Raw genomic sequence first — 10,247 nt, 5'->3', positions numbered from 1 at the left:
AGGGAAGAGTCTGGACTGTTCAGAAGGCTTTGAGATCTGCCCCAGAAATGATTGCAAAGTGCTGCTCCTTTGCTTTGTGGAAGCCCACCTTAGCTTCACGCATGAGTGAATCTGAGGCTGTTACCAAGCTAAAATCATAAAAAGAACAGAGTGACTCAGAGAACACTAGAGGGGGGAAAAAAATGAAAACAAAACAAAAAAACTCAAGTGGAGGGGTCAGAAGAAGATTAGGAGAATACATTTATTAGAGATATAATGATCAGGGAATAGTTGTTATCACTACTGAAAGTGGTGAGGTGGTGGAAGAGGCTGCCCAGGGAGGTTGTGGATGCCCCATCCTTGGTGGTGTTTAAGGCCAGGTTGGATGGGGCCCTGGGCAATCTGGTTTGGTACTTACTGTAGCGACTGGCAACCATGCCAGGATAGGGAGGTTGGAACTCAGTGATCCTTGAGGTCCTTTCCAACCCAAGCCAGTCTATGATTATTCCATCATAGACTTTCTACCATCTTTTCTAGTGAAGTAGTCCTAGTATCCAAGTTATTCCTTGACCAAAAATGTACTTATGTCAGTCTAATGCAAATCCAGATGCTCTTTCCACAGTTTATTCAGAAAGGAGTATAGTACAGTCTGTTTTATTCTTCCTTTTAGTCAGTTCTTTGTTCTCACCTATGATGAGGTTGTATCACTGAAAAGTCTATTATCTAGGAACATTTTATTGGGAATGGAGGTATGAGAAAACAGTTTCTTGGTCTAAATTAGATCTGTGCTTGTGAATGTGAAGCAAGTCCTCTGATGTGTTCAGTAAATACTGCTGAGCATAGAATCATAGAAACATAAAATCACTCAGGTTGGAAAAGACCTTAAAGATCTTTGAGTCTAACTATACTACCCTAACTCTAACAACCCTCCACTAACTCACATCTCTGAGCACCACATCCAAACAGTTTTTAAACACATCCAGGAATGGTGACTTAACCACCTCCCTGAGGAGCCTATTCCAGTGCTTAACAGCATTTTTCCTGATATTCAACCTAAACCTCCCCTGATGCAATTTGAGGCCATTTCCCCCTGTTCTGTCACCAGTGAGAAGAGACCAACTCCACTCTCTCTGCAATCACCTTTCAGATATTGGAAGAGAGCAATAAGGTCTCCCCTCAGCCTTTTTTCCCCAGACTAAACAGCCCCAGTTCCTTCAGTTGCTTCTCATAGGGCATGTTCTCTAAGCCCTTCACAAGCCTTGTTGCCCTTCTTTGGACCTGCTCCAGCACCTCCATGTCCTTTCTGTATTGAGGTGCCCAAAACTGAACATAGTACTCAAGGTGAGGCCTCACCAGTGCCGTGTACAGGGGCAGGATGGCCTCACCAGTGCTATGTACAGGGGCCGGATGACTTCCCCAGTCCTGCTCTCCACACCATTCCTGATACAAGCCAGGATGCCACTGGCTTCTTGGCCACCTGGACACAATGCTGGCTCATATTCAGCCAACTGTCCATCAGTACACCAAGATCCCTTTCCACCAGGCAGCTTTCCAGCAACTCCTCCCCAAGCCTGTAGGGTTACCCAGGGTTGTTGTGACCAAATGCAGGACCCAACACTCGGCCCTATTGAAACTCACACAGTTAACCTTAGCCCATCGATCCAGTCTGTCCAGCTCCCTCTGTAGTGCCTTTTTCCTCTCAGGCAGATCAACACTCCCTTCCAACTTAGTGCATGATCAAGTCTATGCAGGGTAAGGAATTCTTGGCAGACTCATGACAGATATTTCCATTCATTGAATAATGGGAGAAAAAATTATGTCCAAGTCATGCAAAGTCCACTGAATTCTGTAGTTCTTAATGCTTACAGACCTAAGCAACTCCACCTCTTGAGCAGAGGACTTGTTATAGTTCATCTGCTCGGTTTCTTCCTGCAAAGCACACTTGGGGATCGGTCTGACTGAACCCAGGACAGCTCTAAGTGAGTTTTTGATATGGTTCTCTGCAGGGGACTAAAGTGTGTTTGAAAATGTTTGTTTCATTTTCAATGGCTATGTATATTTAATGTCTTGATATACCTTTTTAAAGCACTCTAAGGTAGCTGCAAAACAACTTACCACATAGTTTTCCACTTTGCTGACCTTTTCCTGCTTTTAGCAAGGCACAGAAGTGTAAACAGTCATTCTGAGTGCTGAAAGGGCAGGAAACCACTAGACTTTGTAAAGTTGTCCATTCTTTCTGCCCATTGCAGACATTATTGCTCTTCTAAGAGCAGATGTATTTATATGTACTTATACGCTTATATGACAGGAAACCAAAAATATATTTTTTGAAATAGGTTTGCTTTGTGAAAGTGAATATTAGAAAATTTCCTTAGAATCACAGAATCATTGAGGTTGGAAAAGACCTCCAAGATCATCCAGGCTAACTGTCCACCTATCACCAACAAATCTCAGTAAATCATGTCACTCAGTACAACATCTAAGCATTTATTGGGCACCTCCATCTTGAAGAAACTTGAATATCTCAGTATGTTCCATTTAACAGGTGGCTATTACTTGAAATCCTGATCATGAGATTTTGTTACCATTTAATGGATGACTATAAGATGTCCATGCCTGTCATATACAAAAGTTTGACTCCACTTTTTTTCAAAAGTGTCACTTAAAGCTCACAGTGATGAGCTGCTTAAAAACAAAACAAAACAAACAAACAAACAAAAACACAAAAACTCAGCAAGCTTGTGGTGGCAGCATCGATACTGTGAGAATCTAAAAATATAAACCAGTTAAGGTTTCCAGTGATAGGCAATATTTTTGATTCACTCAAAGTGATGTGTCTAAAAAAAGGAACAGATATTTCAGCACACCAGCCCTCCTGGAAGACTAAAATAGAAGAAGGAACTTGTAAAGCTGTATGCAGACATCGATAGGAGAAAAGTTACTGTTGACTGTGAAGGTCACTGCTGCTCTTTCACTGAAAGAAGTGTTCTGCTCTGCTTGAAACAAGGACTAAAAGTAGTCCAGACCCATCTCAAAAGTCCAGTAATCCATGTTGTATAGTACAGTATCACATCTGGTAATAAACTTGTGTTTGTGATACTTTCCGAGAGCTTGGTCTTGGCCAGATCTCACAGATTCTCTTGGCTTTGCAGAGCCACAGTAACTATTTTGTTCATGTTTTTATGTTTCTTTAAGTTCAGTTGAGCTTATACCTTTGTGTTATCTCGCACTTGTGGGCTAATACTATGTAGGCGCTTAGATGTAAATGTGATATACTTGTTATGCAATATTTTTGCTGTGGTTTGAGCCAACAGTAACAGCTCTCAAAGCTTAGAACTACTTCACTTTAAGAAACACAGGACATTAAAAGCACACTGAACACTCACAGCCCAAACCTATTAAAAATTGCACTGAATATAGAACCGAAGGTTACATAGAACTAAAGCTTGTCAAAACATTATCTGTGCTAGACAAAATGCCTTATACGTGTGTAGCTGTGGAATTTGATTTTCATTTTCACTTTGGTACTCCTGACTTTCTCTTCTTAATGCAGGTATGCATAAAAGCATCTGATATAATGGTGGGAAGCATGTGCACTGCTTAATTCCCAGTGTATGGCCAGTCTGAGAAGTCATTAACTACCGTCAGATAAATTCTCCATAGTTGGAAGGCAGTATTTGCTCTTCTGATTAGTAGATTTAGTCATTTTGCTAGCAAGTTCTTCCTCACAGTTCTGGCTTTATAGCTTGCCCTGGCATTTTCTTCATGCCAGGAAAGAGTTTTTCTTTGTGCAAGGTACCAGCTTACCTAGTTAGACAAGCAGATATCCTATTATTACCTGAAGTCTGTGGCCATTGGTGGAGGAAGAAAATACTGTACTGGCTTACCTAACTTCACTGGGTGATTGATGCCAGTAGCAGCAGAAAAAGGGGCTAGAATGAATAGATCAAAATGAGTTACTGGAAAAGCACAGGATTTTCACTTTTACACCTAGCAATTTAGAGCATGGTTTTTATTAATTTTCTTTTATCCATCCTGTCTTAACGACTACCTGCTGTTGTTGCTGTTCTTAAAGAGGCTGGCAGAGTTACTTCTGTGTCTCTATTTCCTAGACACTATGGCTTTCATTACAGACCTGTTAATTTATTTTTTTTTCTGTGACTTTGCACACAGAGTTTTCTAATGACATGATTTAATACTTAGGATTAGTAGTCACAGCATGTTACTCCAGTAAGCTAAATGTAGTGCCAATCACTTAAATGTGCCCATAAATATAAAAAAAAAAAAAAAAATCAAACCTGGGAAAGCTGTAGTGAAACATTAGCTAGGTTTAATCTCAGTGGAGAAAGGAGCGCAGGATATTGTCTCTCACAGGTGACATAGTTATTTTACTTGGCTCTAACAGCAGCTGTTTTTAGACCACTCTTCCCTTCTGAGCATTTGCTCTGCTCAGGATTGTGTAGCAAAGTGCCTCTGGAGCACCTTCAATGCAGAAAGAGCTGGTTGGTACCTAATTACCAAATAATCCAGTTTTCTGTAGGCCCTCAACCTCTTTTACATTCAACTGTAACTTTCTGAAGTTCCTCTAGTTTTATCCATGCATAAGACAGACATCACAGGTTTGCTGAATTTGAACATTACATGCAACAGTTAGGGATTGTAAGTAGTGATCTGTATTCCTGTCTGCTAGAGCATTTAGTTATTTGTTGCTGTACTGTTTCACAAGCATATTTCAGTGTAGAAAATAGGAAACAAATCCCTTCAGTCTCCTAAATACTTGATTTCCTTTTTTGAGCATCGTGCTTATAGTATATAGGAAATAGCCTGTGTACGTGTCTGGTTACTGGTAATATGTACATGGAAAAACAGACACAGTTTTTCTGGAATATCATGAAGACAGATAACTGGGAGCTTATAAGCAGGAGGAGGACTAACTTTTTACGTGGTCTGACAGTGATAGGTTGGTGAGGCACTGGCACAGGCTGCCTAGAGAAGCTGTGGATGCCCTGTCCCTGGAAGTGTTCAAGGCCAGGTTGGGTGAGGTCCTGGGCAGCCTGAGCTGGTGGGTGCAGCCCTGCCTGTGGGAGGGGAGGCTGAAACTATAAGATCTTCAAGGTCCCCTTCAACATAATCTGTGCTACAATAACCTGGCTATGGGCTCTTTGCCTCATTTATCTCTTAGCTCTGGTTTTGTGTTGTCTTTGTGACCTGAGCACCAGTAACACTGACTTGTCTGTATATTCAGGAAAATACTTTCCTACCCATAGAAAGAAAATAATCAAGATTAATTGCTAAGAAACATTCCTGTCCTGTGTCCCGCAGCCATTGGAGATGGATAATTGGAAAGGAGAACAGGAAGGGAAATTAACTGATTGAAGTACTGAAATCTTTGTTCTGTTTAGAGGATTTCGACTACTCTTTGGCATTATTTTCTTTAACAAGGAGGCTTTATGTTTAAGATATTTGGGCTTTGAGAAGGGCTAGAAAAAAAGCAAAAGAATCTAGACTGTTCCTTTAAGGCACAAAACACTACTTTGATTGTTCCCCAGGTTTGAAGCTAAGTGTCTCTAATACTGGGCATGATGCTTTACCATCACACAGAACTTTGTTCCTTCTGTTGAAGCGATGCAGTTATATAATGGATCTAGCAGTCTTTCATATTGGAGGTGGTCGAATTCTGGGTATAACAGGCAGTATCTTAAATCTTGGTTTCATGAAGTTCCTAACACCTTCTCTAGCATGTGAAGATCACCAGTGTCAGCAAAAGCTATAGCTCAAATAAGCTGCTGCAAGCAGAAGTGGTGGCTATGGTGTCAGAGTATCTCACTAAATCACTTGTGATCTTTTGTGGTATTTTTTGGCTAAGCGCGTACATAGGAGCCCTCACATTGCAGGCTGTAGGGGCATAATTCTCCAGGACACTGCATGAATATTCTGAAGCATTTGTGTCATAAGATTAAACTGTTTTTTAAGGATGGGGTTACACAGTTGGCACCCCTGACTATCTACCTTGCAATTCCTGGGAAAGACTGGAGGTTGTACTTCAGTGAAGGAAACTGTATCTGACAGTATTGTTTTTGCAAACACATCCTCAGATATTAACCTTACAAAGCTTAAAAAAAAAAAAAAAAAAAATTGATTAACTTCAGGGGTAGAAGCAAAGGCCTTCAACTTTCAGTCCTAATAGCTCTGAGGTTAGTGTAATCTACTCTTAATCTGTTATGTACAAGAAAAACAAGTCAAACTCAAAAAGCAAAATGAGAAAAATACCACAATATGCAAACATGTGGTCTGACCTCACTCATAAAAGTAGGGCATAGGAAGGCATTACTGCACTTTGCTGAGAGCCTGGGCTAGTGCCTGAAATCAAGCTGTGAGATGTTACTCACCCCAAGTAGCACAGGGGAAGACTGTGAGAGTGGTGAGGAGTTAGAGAAAGCAGAGTCTTTCCCCCAGCACATTCTGACACTTGACTGGACACTACATTGCTGCCATTTATCTGCCTATACTCAATCTCTGCACCTCTCAGAAACAGCAATTTATCCTGAGCACATACATCCAAAAAAGCCGTCTTTGGGGACCTAATACAGGAACTTATCAATACCTCAGCTGCAGCTCTGCTTTCCTGCTGGCCCTGGGAATTCGTGCAGAACTGGCACAGTCAGAACAGAGCTGTCACCTCTCCAAACACTAGCACGGTCTGTGACCTACTGGGCTAAGTACCTGCTTTTTTGGAGATTTTCTGGGAAAACTTATGACTGTCTTAAGCTTTTGGTGGCCTGCCTGCTTTTTAATTGGTTGATCACTACAAAAGGAACTGTAGGAGAATTCAGGTCTTTGGAAGCTTTGCCAAGCTTCAAACAAAGGAGATGAAAATACATGAATTACAGCTGAAGTAAGTTCTTTGCTGTACCTCTGCGGTAAGTTACGGAGGACAAATGAATCATATCTGTGTGGAAGGATGATCTGTGACACTGAAACTCTGCAAGGGTTTCAAGGGACTGAGAAACTGCATGGCAGTGTCAGATCAAAGGTTTTGTTCCATACTGTGCTCAACTCCTGTGCTTTCCACATGTATCTTATTAGAAGCACAACAGATGGTGCCCTGGAGAAGGAGAAAGGAGTGGAACATATTAGCAGAATGCAAAGCCCTCTCTGGAGTGGTGGAGGAAAGCTGGTGTGGAGCTGCTGAAGTAGACGAGGTTGAACTAGAGAATGAAATGAAGAGGATGGGGCAGAGGAGAAGGCAAAAGAAGTGAGACTCAGCAGGAGTCACACAGTGAGATTTGCAACAGTTGCTTCAGACATAACTACCGTCTCTTCTGGCAAGTCACAGAGAACCCTGGGGCCTGTAAAAGCCATCGTTTTAATCATTGTTTCAATAGGCTGATTTTCTAAAAATAAGGTACGCTTTATCGTTCGTATGGTATATATTCAAGTGAAAAATCTTCTGTCCGTGGGCCTCACTAGTTTGCATCTTTAAGCAGAGCGCTCTTTTGAACAGCCTGTCATATCTCGACTTGCCCAGAGGAGGGCACTCCGTGACCGGCTGCAGGTCGGCTCCGCGGGCTGACAACCAGCGCGGGCGGCTGTGCGGGGCGGGCTGCTGGCGGGTGCGACGGCACGGCTGTGGAAACACGAACAGCCCGATCCTAAGCCCCAACGAGAAAACAAACTCGAGAAAACTTTCTGAAAGATGAAAATATTATTTTTCACCTTTTATTTTCAAAGGTATTCATTTTCCTTAGTTCCGTTTTGGCACTCAAACCCAGCAGTGATTTACTTGCCTATGGGCTGTGACATGTGAAGGAGAAGCCTATTTGGCAGTGGAGAAAGGAAGTTCAGGTTTTAGACAACCTGGAGGCCGGTGACTGATGCAGATACTGCCTTCAAATAAGAACGCTGGTATCTCATCACATTCATGGTACTGAAAGCAGGTGCTGTGGTTCTGTAATATGCAGGAATTTGACATGCTGCCTTCTGGAAATAGAAGCCCTGAAACACCTATTTTCCAAAAATCTAGGTAAAAACAAGTGGTTCCTGCCAGGACCTTCCCAGAGCAGCTATAGCAGCTAGCCTGTAATTAGGCCGGTTGCAACTCAGTCAAATTCCCATTCCTCACCTGACCCAGAGATTAATGTCTGCCCAGGCTTCCAAGTCTTGTGATTATCAGGCTTTATGGAAAGGCTGTACATGTCTGTGAGAGTGAAGCTGTTGGTATGAGCGATTAGTTGTTTTGTTTTGTTTTGTTTTGTTTTGTTTTGTTTTGTTTTGTTTTTCTGGAACCAGAGACAGAACAGCCTGGGTTTGTGTTATGTTGCATTGTTTCTTGGCAGAGTAACTGCAATTTGCTTACTGATAGGGTTGGAAAGCTTCTGCCGATCCTGCAGATGAGCTTCTCATGTGTGCAGGTTGCAGGTATGCTTGAGGACAATGTTGATGTAACTTGGAGAAAAATAAATTACAGAATTCTAGTGAAGATGGATTCCTCTTGTAAAATACACAAGTCATTTTGAAGTCCCTGTGTTAACACTGACTATTTTATCCAGTTTAAAAAGGGAAAGTGAAACATTGATTTCAAAATACTCTGTAGCTCTTCACAGAAGCTAGAAATATAATTGTCAGTGCATGGGCTTTTAGACTTCCACAGCACTTAAGTACTGAGCTAAGTGCCTACAGCTCCCTGAGGATCTATGAAGGCAGGGCAGAACTTGAGAGGCAGTAGGAAGACTGGACAGAAGGAAAGATGAAGTAGGAGGCTCAGAGGCAGGAAGGGCAGAAACACAATTCATCTGTGGGTTTAAGAACGCTCTCAAAAATCCTAATTTTTGCAACATCTTTATATTTATGAAAACTCACAGTAACTAGTGTAGTAAACCGTACACCTTGAGGGAAACGTTAGAGGGAACAGTGTTTAAAGACTTTGCTTAGCAAAGTACAGGGGAGCAAATAGTCCTAACCTGGTTCAGCAGAACACTCTTTGTATTCAGCTCTAAGCACACATTCATGGCCTCTTAAAACCTATCTTTAACAATTTCTCCTTTTCCTGACAAAGCCTGTTTTCCTTAAACTTGCTTTTATTTTATTTTATTTTATTTTATTTTAGTTTAGTTTAGTTTAGTTTAGTTTAGTTTAGTTTAGTTTAGTTTGGTTTGGTTTGGTTTGGTTTGTTTTTTTTGCCATGTGTAGTACCACTCCTTTCCAATGGAGGGAAAACGTGCACTTCTATTCTGGCTAGCTTCCTCTTCCCCTATATGCCTCTCAGCACAGAAGATCAAAGCAAATTGGTGACAGAAAACAAAGCACCGTGAAATTATTTTACATTAAGCAACTTATTTTTCAATTACTTAGACTAATCTGGAAAAATTTAAGTTGTGTGATGGCAATACTGTTGCCCTAGGAAGCCAGTTGGTGAGAGGCTAAGGGAAGAGTTGGCACAGGACTGAGGAGTGAAACCTGGGTATCTCAAATTTTTCCTTATTCCTCTTTTTGTCCCCCACCCCTTTGGCTACGTTCTAACAACACTGTCATAACTTGGAAGAGAGGGAGGAAGAAAGAGAGCACTATGCAGGATGTGCACATGGCCGGAGCCTAATTGCAGGTGGGCAGACTGTGTAGAGTCTACACAATCAAGTGTGTGTGCACTCGAACACTATCTTCATAAAGCAATACTTACCTAGAAAAACTTAAATAAATCTTTTCACTTTTTTTTTTTTTTTTTTTTTTTTTCTCTTTCTGGGGTTTCTAATAAAACATATGTGCTGCTGTTGACACTGTAAAATGAGTGTGTATTACTGTTATTTTAAGATCTGAAAGAAGAAATGCCCGGGGAAGGATATCACATTGTTTTATATGGTCACGTGCTCAGATACTAATTTGTACTGAATTATCTGGACTTCTGTTTTTACCAGCACTGTAAATGAGCAAAAGTACATAAACGGGATGAGACCCGCTGCCCAGGACAGCCTGCACGTTCATTACAAAATGAATGCAGCCGTTCTGCAGTCTGACTAACGGACGAGGCCTGCCCTATATGGCAAAAGTACCTTAGAGGTGAATTTGGGATGTCTGAAGAAACATCTCTGTGCGTGAAAACAAAACGTCAGTGCTGCCCTGCTGTCAGACAGCTCCGAGAGCCCGGGCATGTGGCTGGGGAGGGAAGGCTGCCCGCGTGAGCAACGGCCATGGCAGCAAGGCGCGCCCAGCACCGGCCTTCCCCTCGCCGCGTTCCAGCCGGGGGTGGCTGCGGGCCGTCCCGATGCCCTGAG

This window comes from Meleagris gallopavo, chromosome Z (assembly GCF_905368555.1).
Source record: "Meleagris gallopavo chromosome Z, MGAL_WU_HG_1.1, whole genome shotgun sequence".
NCBI lineage: Eukaryota > Metazoa > Chordata > Aves > Galliformes > Phasianidae > Meleagris > Meleagris gallopavo.
The sequence above is the reverse complement of the archived record's forward strand: the minus strand, read 5'-3'. Positions refer to the sequence as shown.